The sequence below is a fragment of the Falco cherrug genome, chromosome 3, assembly GCF_023634085.1.
Source record: "Falco cherrug isolate bFalChe1 chromosome 3, bFalChe1.pri, whole genome shotgun sequence".
NCBI lineage: Eukaryota > Metazoa > Chordata > Aves > Falconiformes > Falconidae > Falco > Falco cherrug.
This window is the reverse complement of record NC_073699.1, coordinates 46,300,842-46,325,425: the sequence shown is the minus strand read 5'-3', so window position 1 is coordinate 46,325,425 and position 24,584 is coordinate 46,300,842. Positions and strand designations below refer to the sequence as shown.

General features: G+C 40.3%; 1 long non-coding RNA gene across 1 annotated transcript in view; it reads left to right on the top strand.

The window, feature by feature from the left end:
• The window catches only part of LOC114016923 (uncharacterized), a 29,959-nt gene extending 5,968 nt beyond the window's left edge, over positions 1 to 23,991 (top strand). Inside the window, exons 2-3 of the long non-coding RNA XR_003561697.2 lie at positions 22,773 to 22,850; positions 23,863 to 23,991. This is a non-coding gene — a long non-coding RNA (uncharacterized LOC114016923). The remainder of the gene's footprint in view (positions 1 to 22,772; positions 22,851 to 23,862) is intronic.
• Positions 23,992 to 24,584: the final 593 nt, after the last annotated feature.

Sequence of the window (24,584 nt, the reverse complement as noted above, 5' to 3'; positions counted from 1 at the left end):
TTTCTTTCCAGGGGGAGGGCTGAGCATTTCCCATGAAGTTCAATGAAAGGAAATGCTCAGCCCTGTCCCTGGAAAGAAACAACTACAGGTACCAGTAGAAGCTGTGGGGTCAACCAGCTGGAAAGCACCCTATTGAACTCCACGAGGCTCCTGTCAGCCTGTTTTTCAAGCCACAAACATTTGGCAGAGCAGCCACTCCTCCCAGACTTGTATCATCTGCAAACCTGCTGAGGGTGCATTTTGTCCCACTGTCCAGGTAACTTATGAAGTTTTTAAACCATGTTGGCCCCAGTATCGATCCCCAGTGTACACCTCTGGCAAGTGGCCTCCAGATGGACTTTGTGTTGCTGATCACAGCCCTTTCAGCCCAGCAGTTCAGCCACTTTTCAGTCCAGCTCACTGTCCTCTTACCCAGTCTGTACTTCATCAGTTTGCCAGTGAGGATATTTTGGCAGACAGTGTCAAAAACCTTGCTAAACTCATGACAAACACCATCCACTGCTCTCCCTCATGCACCAGACTAGTCACTTTGCCACAGAAGGCTACCAGGTTGGTCAAGAATGATTTTGCCTTCCTAGACCTGTGCTGACTACTCCCAGTCACCTTCTGTATGTTACGTGTTTGCAGATAGCATCCAGGATTATTTATTCCATCCCTTCTGCAGGGAATGAGGTGAGGCTGACTGGCCTGTAGTTCCTTCTTGAAGAAAGGAGTGTCATTCGCTTTCTTCAGTCCTCAGGAACCTCCCCTGATTGCCATGACCTTTCAAAGATCATCAAGAGTGGCCTCTCAGTGATACTGGCTGGCTCCCTCAGCAGTTGTTGCATCCCATCAGGTCCCACAGACTTGTGCGCATCCAAGTTGTTGAAATGTTCCCTAATTTAGTCCTCCTCCAACAATGGTACTTCTTCCTTATTTCAGATGTTTCCATGTGTTTCAAAGACCTGGCATTCCAGAAGGTTGGTCTTACCAGTAAAGACCAACAAGAAAAGAGCACTGAGTACATTGACCTTTTCTGCATCCTCTGCCACCATTCAGCAGTGGGCCCACATTTTTCCTAGCCTTCCTTTTGCTGCTGATGCACCAGTAGAAAACTGTCTTGCTGCTCTTAACATCCCTCACCAGATTCAGCTCCAGGAGGTCTTTGACTTTCCTAACCTGGTCCCTACATGCTTCAGCAGTGTGTCTATATTCCTCCCATATCACCTAGCCCTACTTCAGCCTCTTGAATGTTCCTTTTTTATCTTTGAGTTTTGTCCAGAGCCTCTTGTTCATCCATGCAGGCCTCCTCCCACTTTTTGTGTCACTTCCTGCATGTGAGGACAGACCACTCTTGAGTCTGGAAGAGATGACCCTTGAAAATCAGCCAGCTCTCCTGAACTCTTCTCCAAGATGGTCTCCCATGGGATTCTTCCAAACAGGTCCCTGAACAGGCCAACGTTTGCTGTCCTGGTGTCCAGGGTTGTTTAACCTGCTATTTGTCTTCTCTCAGGATCCTGAGCTCCACCACTGCACGGTCATGGTGGCCAGGGCTGCTCCTGATCTTCACATTCCCAACCCATTCTTCTTTGTAAAAATCAGGTCCTGCAAAGCATTTCCACTCTTCATCTTCTCAGTCATCTGTATCAGGAAGTTGTCATCAATGCACTCCAGAAACCTCCTGGAAACCTTTGCCCTGCTGTGTTGCTTCTCCAGCAGAGATCAGGGATGTTAATGACTTCTGTGAGGACCTAGGCTAGTGAACAGATTTCTTCCAGTTATTTGAAGGAGGACTGATCTGCTGCTTCTACCTGATCAGGGAGTTTGTAGCAGACACCCACATCAATGTCACCCACATGGGTCTGCCAGCCAGCCCAGACCCATAAGCTCTCAGCTGGCTCATGGCAGAGCTCCATGCATTCCTACTTCTTTCTCAGAGAAAGAAGTTGCCCTTCTTACCATTCTGTCCTGCCCTTCCCAAAGAGCCTGTATCCAGCCATTGCAGCACTCCAGCTGTGTGAATGTGATTTGCCCATTAATCAGAGATTTCAAAAAATGCAGGCTCCATCTACTGCAGAATTCAAAGAAGGTGAGCATTTTCCTTTTTTTATTTCTTTTCCAAACAATTGGCAACAAACTCCATTTCTCAGTACCATTGCAAAGTGTATGTCTTATGGTCAAATACGTCCTATGCTACTGTTAGTTTTGTAACAAAGAAATGTTTCTATGAAATGGTGCTTATCACTGAAATTAAACAGAAATGATAAATGGCTTGCTAATATTTTTCTGTGAGCCAGTTTTTAAATGGGTCACATTGTTCTTCTCTTTGCTAGCAACCTAAAATAGAAGTTATTATATCAACAGTGGTTTGCACATAATAGAACGTTATCTGAAATTGAGTTTGATAATGTTTTTCCTTGAAAATTAAGGCTATAGCAGTATAGTTATTGAAAATTATGATCATTTACTCTTTATTTTTCTATTTTAAAACAATATTCTTGATAGTAAAAGTTGCATTTGGAGTTCTGACCAGAGAAAATGATCTCTTGGTACAAGCAATAAGGAAAATTAATGTTCACATTGAGAGCATGGCTTTATCAAGGCTTCTTTGCCTTTTGTGGGCCAAATTCTCTACTGGCATATTTGATGCAATTGCACAGACTTCAGTGGGACCACACTAATCCATGTTACAGTGAATGCAAGACTTTTTTTGTTGTTGTTAAAATTGAACTAAGCTGTAAAAATAAGGATAGAATTTAAGTAAAAGCATTGACAGCATTTTCTTTCACAAATCTTGGATTTGAGAGGTTATTTACGAAAACCAAACTGTGGTCCATTTCTCCCTGGAGTATCTTGCAGATGTGCAGCTGGCAACTCTTCAACAGCAAGGAAAATATGAGCTACCCACAGACACCAGCAAAAATCCAGGCACATGATGTAGCCCGCCCAAGGCATGTGGGGCCATTCTGGAGTCACCGGCACCCCCACGGGAAGGGGTTTTTTACACTTCCTGTGAAGCACTGTTGGAAAATAGAAATTCAGATGTGCACAGGGTGCAAGTTTTTGGCCCAGCTCAGATTTGTGCATTACATCAGTGCTGGTGAGGACTGTGTTCAGGCAATGCCACATGCAGCTACAGAGAATTCCTTCTCAGAGAATGGATTTTCCTGCTGTCATGTAAGCAGCTTCTGCTCCCACTCAGCTCTCAGTTCAGGATTAAAGGGTATCTCAGGGCTCCACTTTGGTGGCTTAAGTTAAAGAAGCGCCAGACTGGTCAAAATCATTTGCAACACTTAAAAGCATAATAAAGGAAAATCAAGAGGTCGTTCCACCACCTGCTGAGGAGAACGGAGGTGCAGGAGAGAACAAACTCAAGTACAAGGTCCTGACTACACCTGGCACCATGTGTTAGACTCTTCGGGGATTCTTCAGAGAGGTGAACTTCACTTGCACTGAGATCAATGAAAACCTGCGCATTCAATCTGTTTCTCATGAAAAAAATAACTCTGAGTCTCTCCAGTGTGCAAGTCAGAACAGTCTGAAAGTCACAGGGAAATGAAGGGCTGAAAGGCTAAGAATTTCATGCTTCTTTTTCTTTTTATATATTCTTTATTCCCGCACACCCTATGGGAAACATAGGACTTCAGCACAGGGACAGCGAGAAAGATTCAGGGCTGTTAAATTAGTAGCTTGTTTAAATCCCAAGGTAAAGCAATTGTGCTAAATTAATCTATGAACCCTCACATCAGATCTAGAGCCTCTGAGCAGTACAGATATTTTGAGATGATCTAATTGTGGTTGGAGAGAAGGGTAAGTATGGGTGCAAGTAACACTATACTGTGTGCTGCAATGGGGTTAGCCCACAGCACAGTGCAAAAAGTTGACACGACCAACACAGCCAGAACACCAGGGATCAAAGATGCCTAGGCATTTCTAAAAATTAGTTGCTGGAATAATCACAAGATACTAGATTTGAAATGCTTGCTAGGAAACTGAGCAAGATATGTAAAGAAAAAATGCAAATTTCTGGAAGGGGTGGAGGGATTGGGAAAAGCAGGGAAGGCTACTGCTGCCAATTAATAGGTTACTAGACAGGAGCTGTCTCTCATGGGAGTTTTTCCAGCTCTTAAGCAGGAATCAGAGGCAACCCAGTGAGCTTTGCTTTCTAAACTCAGTCAGAACCAGTTAACAGTAGTGCCTCTCACCCAGGTGAATTAGAGGATACAGGTACTGCCGTCTTTAATATCATATTGGGAAGCAGGGGACAGGTCTTGACAAATCACAGGTGAAGGCTGCACTGTGGAGCTGAGTGAGAGCAGCATTTGGGGTAATCTAGGCTCCTTCTGGACAATGCTCTTCTGTGAGTCCAGTATTGGCAGATGCTGTGGGATGGAAGCATTACATCCATCCCCACTCCGCACCTAGCCTAACATCAGCACTATGAAAGCACACGCAAATCATCATGGCATTGTCAATTTAATCTCTACAACCAAGCAAGAAGGGAATGGAGAAGGCTTCTAATGTGCAGCTGGTAAATGTGGAATTTGTAGTTTATTGGTATATCCACCTTCACTGGGTAGATGACATTTATACACTGAAATGGACTTTTTAAATAAAATTCTTCAGGTTACACGTTTGGTTTTACCTCTCTGCATGAATGGTGGAAAACATTTTTAAATACTATGCTGCAGAATGAAAATAAAATGAATAAGCATTTTGCAGTTTGCGACTCTTTAAAGATGTGATTGATGATTGTCCCATTGCTGCAGGTCAACCCCTGCCATACAAAACTCCAGATAATCTTCAGCTGCATTTCCTAAACCTTTAATAGGATGAACAAAGCTAAAACAACAATGCATGATTTATTTCCCAAAAGCAGCTGACAGAAGGAAATGGATACCAAGTGAATTAACGCATTAGAACAATTGGAAATACAGCCCATTTGGAAATCCAAAACAGACTGCCTGGAATGATTTCACTCTAGCACGAGATTAATGCCAGTCCCTTGCTTAGGTGTGTCATCTAGGTGTAATCTAGTGCTCCAGTTTTAGAAAGGTTGATGGGTGCACACCCTGGGGCTTGAGTGTTAGGGTGAGCCTTGACTTAATTGATTACATGACCAGAGTAGCACCTATCATGGCCACACACATGTTGAGGATTACATGCAAGGGCTACATTCACATGCATGGACAGACACACACAACACAACACTTTCTAATATAAACAAATATTTCTATTATTTGGTTGTTGAGAGGCATTATAAAAAATAGCAGGTATATTATAGGCTGTAAATAACATTCTGTCTTTAAGAAGCTGCATCTGTATCCAGAGCAAAATCTTGGCGGTCATCTCAAGGGAGTAAGGTTTCTCTCACACCTGATTTATAACCAAGAATTTCTCAGAAATTGGGGGTTACCATTTGTCAGCCACAACTTGTCAGCAAAGCCTGTTTTCTTCAGGTAAACTTCCACCTGTGTCTGTTTCAAAGTTACAGGAGTGTATTTTTAGAAAACTGTGGACCTTTAGTCAGCATACCAGACTCAATCACAGCACTGTTAAAGTAATATGTACATTTACAGCTGTCATTAACAAGGTATATTTAAGAGCTTTAGTTCTTTTTTATCCTTCATGGGGTAATAAGCCATAATTAAAGGAATGAGGGGCTGTATTACAGAAACATTTCCCACCACATGTGTAGCACAAGGATTACTTTGCAGAGAGACAACTGGCAGCTGAAGCAGTTCAGGGTATTTCTTCATATATTCATGGCAAAAGCATGATAGCACTTTCCACTAAAAAAAAAAAAAAAAAAAAAAATCGACACCCAAACTCTAACACAAGACCTTGTTAAATCACTGTACCTGAAAATGGGTCAAACTTCATTAGTGTGTGCAGGTAATGGAGACTAGGCAACGTCATAAAAATGGTCCTGTTGGTGGATATCTGAGTCCACATACATGATCTGTGACCAGCAGCTGTAAAAAGCTCTTTGCATTCCTTTTGGTGCAAGAATCACTTGGAACAAAGGTCACCCCAAAACAAAATCAGTTCAAGCAGCCTATCTGAGAGGAAGATGAGGAAGGAAGGAGGAAGGCTTATTTCATCTTCTGCACTGTCAATCATTTTTACACCACTCCAGATTATGCAATATGCCAGAGCAGGGACTGTGAAGCATGAGTTCCCCAGGAAAAGGCAGTGTTCATTAGCACTATCTGCTGCACAATGTGTGCTCTCAGATGTCTAAGGTGGAAAGGTCGCAGCCACAGACTTCACAGCATCTTTATCCAGCCTCAGCCTACACCCACTCTTGAGTACCCACAGTTATGAGGAAGAAAAGTTAAATGCTTTCATGTGAAGTCTTGTGTTTATCCTGGTGGCATATAAAGAAGAATCCAGTTAAAATCAAATTAACTAGCTCCTGTCTTAAGAATGCCATTGTTACCAAGCAGTACAGATTAAAATAAAATTCCATTAATTAGTGATCTGATTTAATTTTGCAATGCTGTTTTACAATGTGTAGTGTCCAACAATACATAGCAATAATCCTAAAAAGAGCACCTGAGGATTTACAATGTATAATGATGTGTAATGTCTTTGGTACTCAAACTCTTGTTCCTTTGTTTGCATGTAAACCATGGTGATACAAACTGGCTTCGCATAAGGCACAAGACTTTTTATCATCTCAAACAAAAATCAGCTGTAATGGAATGAGGTAAAATTACAAACATAAGGGCAGAATTACTTCTGTTCAAGGGACTGTGTCATATGGTCACAAACCTTCTTTTCCTTGAGTATCTGGGTTTATTGTGATATTTCAATAATCTTCAGAGAAGTGTTGAAAATCCCTTTTTTAAATTGTATTGGTTTCTCTCCTTTAGTTGAATTCCCCACCTACACACGTACACAGGCACACACTCTTAACCTTTTTAATTATGCACCGAAAGGCTTTAATGGAGCCTCAAGCCACAGTACTTCTGAAATCAAACATGTTGGTGTTTTGTGGAAGCTATCTTGCAAATTTTTGGCAGAACAGATTCAAGGCAAGCTCCATGCAACCTCCCAGCTCTGCATACAAATTGAGAGCCCGAATCAGAAACAATCCTCTTCCTTTATTTTGTTCTGGCTTAAAACAGCTCTCTGAGATCAACCTCATCCATGCAAATGTCCCAAAGAGAAATGCTAGATTTAGCTGACAAATGCATAAAATCTCATGTTGTCACAGAATTCCCCAGTCTCTACTCAGCACCAGATGTTAAAGAATGCAAATCTACAGCTGGGTCTGGTGTTCATGTGTACTCCAAATTCCCTCCTTCACAGCTGTTGTTTTCCACTTCCATGTACATAGAGCCAAATTTTCAGAAGCAGGAGGTAGACCAAGGCTCCCTATGTTGATGTGAATATACGTGTTTCTTTATTTGCCTGGAAAACACCTGTTTGAGTTGAATAATCGTTTAATTGTGAGGGCTTATTTGGGTATGCTCACCTGCTCACTCACCAGGATTGAAAACAACCTTTCTCATCTTTCAAATACAATTTTCTCTGGAAATAGATTTGTCTTTCCAAATATCTGTTTGGAGGTACAGAATAGGATTTTCATCCTTGCTTAGGCCTCCTGGGCTCCGTGGAAATAATAATTATAACCACAGTAATACAAAACAAAAGATGTGATTATGAGGAACTGCAGAGTACTGTTTCTTCAGATATCTCGGGGGGGAGGGAGGGCTTTTCTGGCCATCCTCTGTGCCACTCAGGAAAGGAAGATCTAGCCTGGCACTATAATGACTGTTTTAAACTTCTGTTCTCCCTTGTGTAGATACAACCAGTCTGTGCAGCTTTTGAAATATAGTCAGTGAGTGCCATGAAAATAATAAGTCGGCAAGAGCTGAACTGGTGTGATTGTTTTTCCTTTTTCTTCCTATCTAAATAGGTGGAAAATTTCAAACAACAAGTAAGGGTGACTACAACAGCCCACATTTGCTTTCCTGAGCTTCCTGTAAATTAATTCAGATTTGCAAGGCTCACCTCCAGTGGCCTCAAGTGTAGTTTAGGTTTTGTTTTCTTAAATGAAGATAAAATGCATATGGGGACCTTTTCTTTACCCTTACTTATGTAACAATCTTCAATTCACTGTGTTCTCAGTTGTACAGGCAGTAATCATAATCTAACCAAACATTTGTCTTCTTACACCTCTGATTTTCAGCCAAAGTTGAGAGATTGGTTTCACCTAGGGCTGAGATATATTACTGTGTTTAAAAGGGTTGAGTCTTACATGATGGGAGAGGAATGTAGTCAAGACACAGGTTCAAATTTAAATAAAGAGTCCGAATTGGACGATCACATGTAAATACCTGATTTTTAAGGAAAGCATAGCATGCACTGTACCATTGCAACACACCTTATATCAGACTCCATTAGTTTACCAGAATGTTTGTCTTTTCCCAAGTTGTTTTTATTCCTTTGGGCTAGATGGGGATATTTTTATCCTGGTTTTATGCCTCTGAATGTTTTAATGCCTGTGTCAAATGCAATTCACCCAACAGCACTGTCTCCCCGATGTCACTGAGACCTAAGGTGGTAAACCCACGCTATGAATAGCAGTGTTGTCCAGCTTGGTCATCCAGTACCTGTAACTGGTACAGAGAATTACCTCAGCCTTCAAGCCCTGAGCTGGCTTGCAGGAGCTACCCCAGTTCTCTCTACAGCACTGCTATCCACCACCTCTGGCTCTGGCCCTAGGGCCAACCGAGCCAGGCTGGGTACTTGCCTCTGCCATACCAGTGCTCTTACAAACCTGCACGTTGCCGATAGATTGAATCAGGTAAACAAATCTGGCTACAAATACTGAAAAATTGACTCCTAAAGTTGCATAAGCTAATGCCAGAGTCCTCTTATTGTCGTGAAATGTTTTAACATAACTTGAATGATAGCTATGAAACGTAGAAGTGGAGCAGAGATGTAGTGAGAGTCCCCAGCTATTTCTGCATTTACTGACTGTGGCCATAAGGCAGAGCAATAGTAATGAAAATATTCAGTGTTAAAGACACTTCCGGGCAGTCTAGCAGGTTTTATTACTACTATTATTGTACACATATCCATAATATCCTTTTTTTAAAGTAAACAATAGTGTCACTTTAGGAAAGCTGTGATTTAAGATAAAAGGAAAAGTAGTGTTTGCTGGTTTTACAGTAAGCAATAACAGAGTTATCCACTTATCTGATAAGAAGAATGGAGGGAGAAAAGTTTAAAATACTTTGTTTGAAGTTATATGACCCGGCACAAATAGCCTCAGTGACATTTTAAGATCAAATAGTCCCAGCATCAAGTACCTGTACTCATGTACTTCAGATCATAAGGGGAAGTTGTGACAAGTTGTGCCTGACCTGCCCAAGCAAGGGAGCTAGTGCCTGGGGTGACATTTAATTTATGTTATTAATATATGTGTTATATATATGTATATTATGTATACATTATATGTTATGTACATTATGTTATTTATTAATAATCAGACTTTAATTCTGAGTTCCTGGAGTTTATCCTGCATATTTTTGCAAGTGTCACCAGGTTGTATTTACTTATTTATTTGACTCTGAATACTCCCTAGTAACAATATCCCAATTAAGTGTTTTATACAGTAATTAAAATTGCATTTACCGAGTTACATTTTTAGGTTAGTGACTGTTTTCCTGGAAGAATGGAAGGGAATTACTACCAAGGCAAAACTAAATATTTCTGAAATTGGTAAAGAAATACATGTTTAGACCTTTAAAAAAAACCAAAACAACCTAGGCAGAGCTGACATTTAAATATGATAAATTGTAAAAGGATTGTTAAAAATGTTGAAGAAATACTAAGAAAGAGGAAGCACTGAGAAAGGTGGGGACGCCAGGGAGATTTCAAACAGCCTGCACCATCAAAAAGGCATTAAATCTGAGACTACAAGATGTTGAGACCTAAGCTGTGAGAAGTCACGAGGAAAACAAAGTGCTGATTGTGCCCAGAGTAAAGCATAAGGGGTGCATGGGGAGGGAGTTTAAAAACCTGGCTGCAGTTGCGTTTGGAAGGTTTGGGGGGAGCATCATTCTGAGGCAAACAGGCAGGTGGGAAGCTGTTACATAAAAAATAAAAATACATACATACATAAAAAATAACTGTGGGGAAAAGCAAAGTCACCTACAAAAATCATTGGAAAAGAGGGTTCTTTTCTTCCATAGCAAAGGTTTTCATTCATAGGAAGCAAATAAAGGAGATTTCTACAGGAAAAAGCAGTCTGCCAAAGCGTGCCCCCTACCCCGCACGCAGCAAACATCACTGCTGTTAGGAAGGCGGCGTTTTCAGCCAGCACCGCTCTCAGGGAGACTGCAAAGCGCAGTGAGCCCAGTGCCAGAAGCAGGGCTCGGGCAGGACAGCCGGGCTGTGGGGAGCCAGGCCACAGGGAACAGCCACCGCTGCTCCTTCAGCGCGCTAGGTATAAAAGCAGGTTACCTTCAGATTAATTATATTGTATGCCTACTTTATGATCATTGTCACAGAAATTTATCTCAGAAGAGATGCCTTCTGCCTGGAAAATAAATGTTTCTGCTCTGCTTCATTGCCACATAGCTGGAGGAGTCCATTGTCTTGGGAAAACATTTTTTCCATTTACACTGACTCTTAAATATTTTATTATTCATTTTCCTTTTTAGCTTTCACAGTAAATAAAGCAAATACTTGACAGACACTAGATGTTAAATAGTCACCAATGTATATAATTTAGTGTATACATTGACTCCTCACCTATTTTCATCCTGACTTTCTATAAATTGTACTGTACGCTATGCTGTTTCCTTTGATTATTTTCATTTACTTTAGACTGCCAGTGCTTAGTTTGACTACTATTCAGTCTCTATAAGTACTTCATAATGGGCTTCAGGAAGTACAGCTTTTAAATGATGTAGCTCTGGGGCTTGAATCCGAGTGTTTGAAAGGCATTTAATTATTACTTCTTTTCTATGAGGATTGCTGCAGTACCTCTGCCACTAACTCACCTTCAGTTAGTTTAGAATCAAATGTTATTTTTATCAGTCTGAAAAAGATGTTAGAAGACTTTTTTTTAACAATCAAATTTAATACATCCTGTAGTTCTGCACACAGAGCCAGAACAGCTACATGGGTTGAAAGCAGAGGGGAGGGGGAGACTCAAAGTCAGCTTAGGGATGCATTGATTGAACATGTCCCTGAAAACTTATTTCTATAGCACTGGGGGGGGAGGGGGGGGCTCCTTTCTGTTTTCAGGAATCCTGATGAAAGAACAGCAGTAAGAATACCTGCTTTCGCTTACATGTATCAGCCACGTGGAAATGCCCAGGTATGTCCAGGGAAACTGAGCCAAGACCTCCCCAACATGGGAGCAGATTCTGCTTTCTATACTGAACCACTCCAAATTGGGTTATATATAGGTAATAGGCAGTGCCCTTGGTGTATATGTAAAGCACCATGTGCATGCTTGATGCCATACATGTAAAGGGATGATCATTATAATGTTGTGCACATGATTAAATCAAACCAAAAATTTGTAACATTGTAGGAAAAAAGCACCTAGGATTATTCTGTTCTTTAAAATCTTGTAAAATCTGGCTCTGTTTTGTGAGTCTCAAGTTGAAACACTTTGAAAAAACATGCTTCTTACTTTCTGAAATAGAAGAAAAAAAAAAAAGTAGGCCCATTTCATACATTATATTTTGACTACCAAAACCAAAAAATAATTAGTGTCTCTGGAAAGCATCATCCTTTTCCATAAAGTCTCTCTCTTCATTTTGCGGGTGCAGAAACCACACTGATAATGTTCATGAAATGTTTCAGGAACTCCTCCAACATTTATGGAACAGTTACATTTGCTATGTGCAGGATATATATGACATCAATTTTCAAAGGTCAGGATATGAAATATTACATTATTGCAACATATTAACTGTACCCATTGACTATCACCATCTGTACACCACTGACTAGACATCACAGCATTAACATTTTTTCTTTGAAAAAAAAAGAAAAATACAGGTCTTGAGAATACAGTCACCTACCAAACTACCTTTTCTGAATCTTGCAAGACCAAAAGAAATTTTGTCTGTTTCCAAGGAGTAGTTACAAAGGAGGTGAGATTTAAGGCTGGCTTTAGAGCTGGGCAAATAAGTTTTTGTGTAAAGTAAATGAACTATGGGGGGACTGGAACCAGGGAACTTTGGATAAAATCAGCTAATAAATTCAGCCAGAAACAGGACTGACTGGGGAGAATAAAAAGTCACAATATTTTTGTTTCATATTTTCCTTTTTAATGAAATTCCTTATTTTGAAAGCACTGAATACTTTGTTATGAAGGCTTTTAAACATTTGACGTCATATTTTTAAACACCACTTTAATTACTAATTTCTTATTTTAATAACGTAATCAAAAAGTCTTAGCCCTAAATCTTAAACCAGCATTTTGATCTTAAAAAAAAAAAAAAAGATCCAAAATGGGCTTTCCAAATCATTAGAATATAATTTTTTTTCCTGTTTGTTTAGTTTCTCCTTTGAATAAAAATGTTCTTCAGATTACTTTCTCCTAGTGAAACATAGGGTGTATAATCTGCTGAGCTGTAGATTGCACTACAACTGATTTTACTTTTTAGAACGTTTTCTGAAACATGCTTTATAGATGCATTCATTTGACCTAAATTTTACCTAAATCCCTGGGCCTATCGTCTCCTACCGTCCAACCTTAGACCTTCAGAGATGACTTGTTAATAGAAAGCACCACTGCACAAAAATTTAACTGGAGTTTAAGCTGTCTGAGAGTGGTATTAGGTTTATTGCAATTCCTTACATTGAACTTTCAAAAGTATATATATAATATCTAATACAATACTTGACGTATGTTTTTCTTGGCCATTTATATGGTTCATTTATGTCTTCACTAATGAATAGGAATATTTACAGGAATGTTTTCTGACTATTAAACCATCATACTGGGGAACTGCACATCGTGAGCACACTTACTTCCTAAACCATAGCGAGAGGCATGACAGTGATGCTGTTATGAAGAGGAACAGAACATATCCAAAATATTGTTTTTCGCAAGCCTCAACAGACAACTCTATAATATTAAAACTTAATTCTCTTTCTATCAAAGAATGGCAGCTTGCTTTATGTCGTACCACCTTGGCATAAGACACAGTAAATAGTAAACTGAAGCCCTTGAGTGCCAGTTGCACCACTTCTCTTTCACACCACCCAGAGATAACATGACTCTCATTGCCACAGGCTGCCACGACTCATGTTTTAGTTGCTGTAAATTCTTTAGGTAATGTGTTTAAAAGGTTCACACAATATAATGAAGAAGTTCTATTTTGCTAAAGCAGAGAAAGGTGTATAGTTTCTGTGTAATGTTGAAAAGATCTTGAAAAGGTGTATAGTTTCTGTGTAATGTTGAAAAGATCTTGGAAAAGAGATTCTTTTGGCTGTTGAGTTTCTATACTGAAAATATTTCCACACGGCAATTCAGGGTGAGGCAGTAGCATTTGCCATAACTCCACTGAAACTCTAGTCAAGGAAATGCCCTCAAAAAAGTGATTTCCTTTCAAATATTTTTTTCAGTGTATATCTTTCGGGTTTATTTATAGAAATTAATATGAACAATTAATATGAACCCAGTCTACGACTTTAGGTACCCAAATCAATGTATTCCTTAACGTTCCCTTCACCCCATGCCCAGTAATCACACAACGAGCAAGCCATACTTCATTCCTGCTTTCCATCCCTTTCCTCAACTCCTGAAAAGGAGTGAAGTAGAAAAGGGGCCTTACAGCATGCCCTGAGGGAGAAAATAATCCAGGATTAAGGTCAGGAGCAATTTCTAAAGTTGAGGGCACATGAAAAATCATTTTCCTCCAGTCCCAGAATTCTCATAGGTATAGCTGCAGCTTCAGTTCTTCCACATATGGACACTGAGGTACAGTGCTCTGGGTGCTGAGTAAGCAAAAAATACTGCTTTCTCCAGGCCAAATGTTTCTTTAGGAATGGTGTTTGTTTAGGTTGTCCAGGTTATCTGAATAATTGGGGTTCTGTGATATTTCTATTCCTCACCAGACCAAGATATATGCAAACTGTAAAGAAAGAGAGATTATAACCTCAATATTACTTATTTGTGCTATTTATTTGTACCCTTTTGCTCTTTGTTGTTTTTATAGCTTCAGCTTAATGCAAAAAGTACTTTTCAGATAGTATCCATTCAAGGAAAATCCCTCTGGCTCATCCAGATTTTGCTTGAATAAAAGTAAAGGAACAAGTCTTTGTCTTCTTAACTTGAACTGCTCCATCTTTACTACATACCCTCAGAATCTGTATGACAGACAGTGCTATTATAAACAGAAAAAACTACCTACTGATAGTAAAAAGGATGCAAGCTTAGAGTATTGGATTTGTCATGCTGGGACTTAGCCCCAGTGTATTTCATCTACCCAATCTGACCCAAGCCCCATCAAATGTGCCTCTGCAGAAAGCAGCAGCATCTCAGTGCCTACAAAACTTCTCCAAAGCACATCTGATCTGTCTTTACTCTCACACAGTGCTTGTGATGGAGACCCATGAATGACTAAGCAGAAGCGCATGAACAAGAACATCATCAGCCCATTCTCCTTTCTCTTTATGTTGTTTTGTTTTCCCAAATCTCATGGATGGAATCTGCCTAGTTAGACAGATACAGTTGCTAGGGACTTACAGAAAATCCCTAAACACTGTATGGCATCACTTAATCTATATAAATTCTCTTGACATTTTTCAGAAAGGGTAGAAGCTTAGCTGTACCTCAGTACTAAAGATGGTCTTCAGCTTTTGCAAGCCCTATTTGCAAGCCCTATTTGAGCATCTGTGTCACATGTGAGTCCCCAGAGAGCACTTTCTCTTCTTCCATCCTCTGATTTCCAGCTGGTATTCACTGCAGTTTAGCTTCTAGGACTCCCATATGTAAAAGTGAAATGACTACACTGAGAGTTTTAACTTGTTTTTCTACCTACATAACCCACAGAACGGCTGACAAACCTCTGTGTTTTATGAGAACACAAATGTGTGAAGCAAAGCATGTGTATTCAACATTGACTTTGTTTATTTTCTGTGACTATGTTTCACTGTAAACTTAGGATCTAAACACTCAGTTTGAATCTAGGCATAGAGGCATGCACTTATACATTTTTTATTACTACAAAAATAAATTTCCTACACCTTGATCCACTTACTGATCTTACAAACACTTTCTATGTAAAAGATATTTATTTTTAAGCAATCTGCTTAACATATAATGACTTATCACAAATATTTATGATCAATCTTACATAGCTTAAAAGAACTGGCAAACAAAATTATACTAGCCTCCCCCTCAGAAACATAAAAATAAATCAGCAGTGTATGTTGGCCTGCATTAACATACAAGCACTTCAATAATTCCTCACTGCCTAGTGCCTTTTCCTCAACAGTGTCTTTTCCCTACCTCTGCTGCCTTCCAGTGGCTCTGTTGCCTTTCAACTGTGACCTACTCTTAACTGCATCCGTTCTTTCTTCAAGGATCTTTGGTATCCCTTTACCTGTAAGTCTTGCTTTACCCTCTTTTGCCTTATTTGCTGTATAATGAACATTGAGTTTGGAGGTTACACAAGCTTCTTCCAGCTTCCCTTTTTGACTTGAACTGTTTCTTTATAAAGAAACTTAAAAGGTGCTCAGTTTCTGGAATAATTCCAAATGGTCAAATATCCCAAAAATCCAGATATCTCAAATTCCTGATCTATCTTGTAAACCTCACTGCTACTTCTTTGCCATTCTTCTCTTAAAAAGAAGAAAGAAAGAAAAAAAAAAAGAAAAAGAAAAATCTACTTCTGGCTACAAAAAGCCTCTTCTTTGAGTATCTTCAAGCATGGCATCATTCCTTATCTGATCCCATGGAAACATCGCAGTGCCTTTTATCAAACTGTGTAGCATGACTGGGAACACCTTTCAATACCATTAGTGATCCCACAATTTTGTTCCACACTTCTATTTTCTGTATCCACTTGGTAACAACCACCTCAACAAGATAACCCAGCTCTAGATTTGTCTCTTCCCAATACTTGTGTGAATGACTGTCTTCCAGACTGCAGATATGACAAATTTCCTGGAAAACAAGCAAGAAATTTTTCACTAACAGAAGTGCATGAACTGCGTAACTCTCCTGCTGAAGCTCAGATAGGGTTCATTATACAGACAATACAAGCTATTAATGCAGAAAAACAAAATTTGCTCTTATATCATTCAACTGTGCCTGTGCCAAAACAAGAAGTAAATCATTGAAGCTGTGTATTATGCATGAGGTAGACAACATCATTGAAAATTGGGGTTTTTTTAATTATAAAAGGGAATTTGCACAGGAACAAAATGTGATTTAAAATTCTTAGCCTAATATCATTGCTAATTTTAATTGCTATTAGAAGAACCTAGTTTTCCTCTAAGGCATTATGTAAAGAATCATTCTAGCCCAAATATGCATGGGAAATGTTTAAGGGCCATTACAGAACAAACAATGAATATGAAAGCAACAGCAGTAAACTAGCAAATATCCCTAGCTATGATGCCAGGACTTGGCTGTTTAGCTATCAAACAGACGTTAACAGATGACAGATAAGTAATTATTCAACAAAATTGGATGAAAAATGCTTACATGTATCCAAAAAATAATGCAAAATACAATCTAAAATTTGATGAATGGGAAAAATTACACATAACATAATGACATAATTTCTGTGTAATATTCTTAATTATGAAATATTAACATTTCATCATGCAAGGGTTTAGCAGCAGTTTGGAATCCCATTTATGAACCGAGTCCCACCCATCTGCATATAATTGGATCCATGCAAAAGATTCCAGTCTGTGCTGAGAACAGACTCTGGTGTGCAGCGCCTCGGAGGGGGGGAAGCAGCCCAAAGGGCATTGCAATCCTATATGTTGCATAGACACTTTTCTGCTTAGAATCAAAGCTGTCCTGTATAACAATAGCAACAGCCAGGAGCTCTTACCACCTTACAGGAGGTGACCTTCACAGGAAGGCAGAAATGGTCTTTAAAGGCACACCTTTTTCCTCTCCTGACCTCAGGAAAGCCCTGCTCATTGCTGAAGGGAGAGAAATTACATTGGTGAAGGACCAGGCATGGGATCCCAAAAGTAGCATCTGGAAGAGATACCAGCACATAGATAAAATGGAGTGCTTGGCAATGGGGTTTTTAACACATCTAACCAAACTGTATGAAAATACAGAGAGAAAGAAAATGCCATATGTAAGTAGCATGTGAGTAAGTGCAATTCAGTGATGGAAAAGGTATTACACAGCAAAACCAGAGGGATGAACATTCAACTAAAAACAGTGGAGGAATGCAACCAGAAGGATATTTATTAGTGTTGTGGAAGATGTAAGCAGATGCTGTGTTCACTGAAAATATAAAAAAAAAAACCCAAGAAACACAGAGAAAAATTTTTCTAATCAAATTTTCTAAGCAAGTAGCTTTTTCATAAGGGTGGGAATTGGACTAAACCAGTGCATGAAATCAAATCCAGCATCAAAATCTTGGTCATTGTGACACCACAGACTCAAATACCTTCTTCATAAGTATCTCCTGTAAAGTTTATTACTAAATATGGGAATAAGGAAGCAGGAGAAAAAGAATACAACAGAGTCAACTCAATAGCCGAGGCATTCTCTGATAAAGGTTCACATTTGTGCTATTCTGCAATATAAACTCAGAGAACTATCCAAAGTAGACAGACTTTAGGGTAATTTATAAATCAATTACTTACTTGTTAACACTGTTATGAAGAACACTTTGGACATTACATAAACATTTGCCCAAAACAACAAATTTGGGTTTAATAGCACAGAAGTGCCTGTAGCCAAACAAACGTGCAGGCCATATGTAGAACAATTTCACAAAACTAATAACTAAATGGAGTTAATTTATAATCAGTTAATCTGAAGTAAAACTATAGTTTAAAATACCCCATGAGACATGTAGGTGCTAGAATTTTTGCTATGTGTTCTGTGTTCTAATTGGCAGGAACTATTTGGTCACAACAATTACATTTTAATTAGTAACAAAAAAAAAGGTAATGTAAAAGACATAATGACAAGTAAGAACAACAGATACCGGCACTATAGTATGAAGAAGTACAAGTAGAAGAAATGAAGTATTAGTCATAGTAGTCACAATATTTAATTTCAAAATATTTGAAGGAGTGAGAACAAAGCAGTATTGGCACAAAAAAATTTCTGATCAAACAACACAAAACTTTTTGCAGATAAAAGGATGGAAAAATGTTTCGACTGAGTTGGATTAAATACAATATTCTTAGGTTATAATAACATCTGATTTATGGGTTTTGTCGTAAGAAGTTTTTTATGTGTAAATATAGGCTGATTGGTAATGGCTGGAAAAGAAGTCTGTATGCTTACTCATTAATTGCTTATTAAGTATTAACTTGGAATTGTAGTTAACCATTTCAGAATTATTATAATGAAAGGTTACTTATACTGTTTGACATGGGCATGCATATTTTCTGCCATCCTTCATTGCTCACTGCTTTGCATGTTTCACAGAAATATAAGATTGGAAGCCCCCCCTCCTTCAGTCACTAAATACATTCCCTGCTGACAAAGACAACCATGTGAATAGTTTGCTATCATTCAGTTATTATTAGATACATTAGACAGCTTCCTTTTTCTTTTTTTAATAATATTGTCCACGGAAGCTCTGTAAGTCTCATTATGTTAGGTTCACTGCCAATGCTCATGAACAAAGGGGAAAGACATACAATAAAAACAAAACCAGTTATCTTTTAACCACATGTGAATTCCTGGCATGACTGAAGTCAGTGGGTGTTTTGCCATTTGTTGGGGATTTCACCCTGCAATTACAGAAAGTGCGTGTTCTCACTCTGCAGGCTTTTCTCATTTAGCAGTCAGAAGCACAAGAGCAAGAACGGGAATATAAACCTAGATTCATAAAAAGGTTAGGGTCCAGGATTTACACACTGAATCTAAAAGTCACCTACCTGAAGTCTTCACTCAGCAGCCCCTTGCTCCAGAAAGGCCTAAAATTTCCAGGTATCTAAATTTTGCCAATAACATTACTAGGGCACACCCAGAATTGCTTCTGTCCTCAGAGGGAATTCCCAAATGACAGGAATACCATTGCCTTTCTCCCTGGTAAGGCCATATGCAACTGGTGTTCTTAGACACAAAAAAAAAAAGCTGTTTCTTCTACAGAATTAAGAAAAAAGAACTGTGTCTTTTATCCTGATGTTTTAATGTCCTTATCAGTAATTAAATATTCAGAGGTTAAACCACTTATCCAGGATATATGACACTCAAGGTTAAATCTCAGGATGACTTGAACTATACCACCCACTTCCCAAGGGACTATATTTTCACCATGTCCCAAGTAAGCTAGAGTGAAATTCTCTCAATTAGTCCTCTTAAAGCAAAAGTTTCATCAGAAGAAATTATGGAACCCACACCCAGCTCTCCCTGCACTGCCGCCTCCACGGATGGAAGAACAAATCTAAGTATGGCAGTGAGTGTTTCACCACACTAAATAAATTGTATTGGATCTGTCTCTCTTCTGCTTTAGGGATTTCTGAGAAAGGGCATGTAATTTCAGGAGAGAGAAGGAGAGCCTTAGCTTTCTAAGGAATAAGGCTTCTGCTCACTTGGGATTTCCTGTTACCATTGCATGCCGACAAGTGGCTCCATAAACCCCACTCCTGCACACCTAACTCTCCGTACGTATAGTCTGACTGCTTAACTGTTGATTTCTCCACATTGAAAAGCCGATCCCTGAAAATTCTTTAGCTGATGGAGTGTACAGGCACAGAGAATAAGAGAAAATAGAATTTATTCTTGTCACTTTTTAGGTCTAAATTACTAATATTACTGATCATATGGGATATAACAACACCAGTGTGAAGCTGGACTGTTAAAATACTTTCCTGGGGAAGTAATGCTTCTGGGACTTATATAAATGTTTTTGTATTCGTGAAAACATGGAGTTGATGAAGCACTTCTGGACTGAAGATCAATATTTCCATTACAAAGAATAAGTCACGCAGGCTCTCTTAACCAACTGCAAAATAAGCAAAAACCATCAGCTTGTAAACATGTTTGAATTGATAGGTTAAGAAAAAGATGCTTGCATCTGCTGTCTTCTGAACAGAAAATAAGGCTTTCACTGTCCAAAAGACACTGGTTTTTCTTATGTATTTCATTGTGTTGTGCATCAGTGTTGCTGAGGTCACTTTTACACAACTGTTTTGTGGCAAGGGGAAGGAGTTTACGACCTTCCTCCTTGTGGGTTTTCACTTGTTCTACAGATATCACACTTTAAAACAAAGATCTCCATCATTACACCTGAACTTTGTGTCCCACGATTTTATCTCTGACTATGGACATCTTGGCTCTTGATCTCTTGTTTCTGCCTTAATTATATGGAAAACAATTGCTCAGAGTAGCCAGCTATCTGGAATGCTTCCATACAGAGACAGGAAAACAGGAGTGTTTTCTCAGTCTGGCTCTCACTTCTGCTCCTTTGAAGCACAACTGAGATAAATTATTTTCTGTTCTCTGTCCATCACATAATATTTGAGAGCATGTCAGCCTCCTGTAGCATTACCTGTACTGGCACATAACAGGCTATTAGAAACGTTACAAGAGCTGGCAGAGCAAAACTTATGGAGAACAGTCAGGAACACTCTTACACGTGGAACATCGTGCTAAAAAATGCACCAAACAAGTCTCAAGATAGCAAAGACGCTAATAAACCCTCCCTACCCATGTTGAAATTAGAGAATTGTTTGCCTTCCTGATCAGTTAATCCTTTTCACGGCTGTACCATCAAAAAAAAAAGCAATTGTTAGCCACCTTTTCATCAAATGGTAACTCTTGACAGCCTATTCTTTCAAAAAGCAGATAAGGAGATGGAGGTGATTTATAAGATATAGCACTCCTTATGCCTACCATCTTAATTTGGTACACTGACATGTGCCTCATTTAAACGCTTCTGAACAGTTTTAAGCATGCATGGAAACAAACGGGATATGTTTTCTCAGAAAACAAAAAGGGAAGGCTGAAAGGCTGTATCTCATTAACACCAAACCAGAAGGTGCAAAACTGGTACAATGCAGAAGTCAGAAGAGTTGCTGTGATCTAGGTTTCTGAGAAGCAATCTGCCTTCACCATATCTTGGGATGGGTTGAGCCAGATCTTTTTCCTGTAGAGATGAACACCACCCAAAAAGACCAAAAACACTTTTAAATTCAAAGAAGTCAGTTTTCCTCAGAAAACTGAATCCTTTGGTTTTATACCCAGGAAGCTCAAAGTGAATTAACTAGGCAAAAAAAAAAAAATTGTTAAAAGTTTATAAAAAACTCTCCATTTGCCTTCCATACTTTGCAGAGGAGCCAGCTCAGTGTTCAGGCTTTGTACCAGTTCAGTGACCTTCTGGACCAAAGGAAACTGCAAAGTCTTCTGTGGATCCCAGCAAATCATAAAATCATTTAGGTTGGGAAAGACCTCCAAGATCATCAAGTATAACTGTTAACCTAGCATTGCCAAGCCCACCGCTAAACCATGTCCCTAAGCTCCACATCTACACATCTTATAAACACCTCCAGGGATGGTGACTCCACCAAGCCCCTGAGCAGCCTGTTCCAATGCTTAATAACCCTTTCAGTGAAGAAAATTTTCCTAATATACAGTCTAAACCTCCCCTGGTGCAACTTGAGGCCATTTCCCCTTGTCCTGTCACTCATTACTTGGTAGAAGACACTGGCACCCACCTCGCTACAACCTCCTTCCAGGTAGCTGTAGAGAACAGTAAGGTCCCCCCTGAGCCTCTTTTTCTCCAGGCTAAACCACCCCAGTTCCCTCAGCCGCTCCTCATACGCCTTGTGCTCCAGCCCCTCCACCAGCTTCGCTGCCCGTCTCTGGACACGCTCCAGCCCCTCAATGTTCCTCCTGCAGTGAGGGGCCCAAACCTGAACACGGCATTCGAGGGGCGGCCTCACCAGTGCCCAGTGCAGGGGGACGGTCACTGCCCCGGTCCTGCTGGCCACACGGTTTCTGACACAAGCCAGGGGGCTGTTGGCCTTCCTGGCCACCTGGGCACACTGCTGGCTCACGTTCAGCCGGCTGCCGACCAGCACCCCCAGGTCCTTTTCCTCTGGGCAGCTTCCCAGCCGCTCTGCCCCAGCCTGTAGCGCTGCGTGGGGTTGGTGTGACCCAGGTGCAGGACCCGGCACTGAGCCTTGTTGAACCTCACACACTCGGCCTCGGCCCATCGGTCCAGCCTGTCCAGATCCTCTGCAGAGCCTCCTGCCCTCAAGCAGATCAACAATCTCCCCCAGCTTGGCGTCATCTGCAAACTGACTGAGGGTGCACTCAGTCCCCTCGTCCAGATTGTTGATAAAGACATTAAACCGAACTGGCTTCAACAGCCTCGGGGAACACCACTTATGACCAGCTGCCAGCTGGATGTAACTCCATTCACCACCGCTCCTTGGGCTTAGACACCCAGCCACTTTTTTACCCAGTGAAGAGTACACCCATCCAAGCCATGAGCAGCCAGTGTCTCCAGGAGAATGCTATGGGAATGGTATATTTTCTCTTTTCTTAGCTATGGATGCTCCCTGCACCTCTTGGAAGCCTCCTGGTCTGAGCAGCAGCACCCAGCTCATGCTGTGACTCTCTCTCTGCTCTTCTCCTACAGGCTCCAGTCAATGGAAGTTTTGTCTCCAGACATGCCTAGATGTTCCCATGGGAAGAAGCCATCTTCTTCCTCCTTCAGGTAGTTTCTCTAACTCAGTCACCTTTTTACCTTTTTCCCAATGTACAGTCTAAGAACAAACAAACCAGACAGACAGTCTGTCCATAACAGTCCATTGCCCTCTGTCAATAGTCAACTTGTGCAAGATAAAAGAGAGGAAAGGATTACTGGAAATAAGACAAATCACTAAAGGTTGTTACAAGCTAAAAAGAGTATTAAATGGCTGGACATACCCATTTATATATGTGGCAAAGGACAGAGATGTCCACCCTTTCCATTTTTTGCAGTATCTTTTATACCGTGAGCATCGCAGGTCAAGTAAAGAACAGGCTGTCACACCATTGTACAGCATGTGCATTAAGGTCCATCTTTGCACCAGTCCCATTGATCTACACAGGTTTGATGGTTTCTTGTAACAACAGTGAAGCCTTTGCTGTGTCTGCACCACTATTGTGGTTCCACCACTGGGAGAACTTTGACCACCATCACAATCAGAGCAGACCAATATTTTGTCCACCTTTCCTTATGTCTATTACCCTTTAGCTGTTTGGCCTGCATCTCCTTCCAACCAGATGTGCTGTCACTCAACCCATGAACATAATTCCTGTATTTGGAGGTTTTTTCAGTTTAAAGTGTACTTCTCACCAGCCACCAGTGTAATACCAGAGCTATGCAGTGTGATCTACAGAAAAATGCAATGGGATTCTGGGGCATGAGCAGGTGTTGGACACATGTCATGAAATCATAGAATCATAGAATCACAGAACCACAGAACTACAGAACAGTTTGGGCTGAAAGGAACCTTTAAAGGCCATCTAGTCCAACACCCCTGCAGTGTTGGGGCATCCTCAACTAGATCAGGTTGCTCTGAGCCCCATCACACCTGAGTTGGAATGTTTCCAGGGATGGGTTCCCTGGCAGACAAAGTCAGATTCACTGCAGCCCTCTGCCAAATAGTCTGGGAGATAACCTGAAGTGAATTATCAACTGGTCTGGATTTACGTTTGGGTGAAATAATTTTCATCTTCCAAAGGGACACGGGCATGATGGCTCATCAAGGAAAATGAGGCTCAGAAATGGAAACAAGGAATGAGTGAGACAGACAGTGTGAGAACGCCTTCATGTTCCCCAATGCTAATGCAAGCCTTCATCGTACCCAGGAGGCAAGTTCATATACTACAAGAAAACCTAAATCTTTACTACTGCTGTCACGTCTTCTGTCTCATATCAGTTCTTGCAGCACTTATACAGGATGACAAAGTCCCAGGGCACTCCTGGGAAGGCAGGGCAGACCTGGCAGCCCATCCTGTCCCACTACACCAGCCAGGAGCAGCCAGGGGCTCTCTAACCCTCACCATGACTGTGACTTTGATTCCTGGCAGGGCTTCCCTTTCGTCAGTGGAAGGAAAATAATGTGTTGCCCCCTAATAATCAATTCTCCCTTTGTACCCCAGACGGCCCTACAAAATGCCATAATAAACTCGTCTGTTCAAATACTGGGTTTCCAAATGATAACTTCAGCCCTAATTCAATCTTAACTATGTTTAATTAGATATGGCCTCTAATTTCTAATATCTTTAAGAAATTGCCCTTTCTAAACATGGGTAGACCTTACATAAAAGAAGAATGTACTGTAGTTTTGAAGTTTTTGATTTCCAAGCTTTAAATTTACTTCCAACCCTGAACCTAAACTTCTTAGCAGGAGTCTCTTCTAGTATTCTCCCTTATATTATTTAATAATTTTGGAAAGCTATG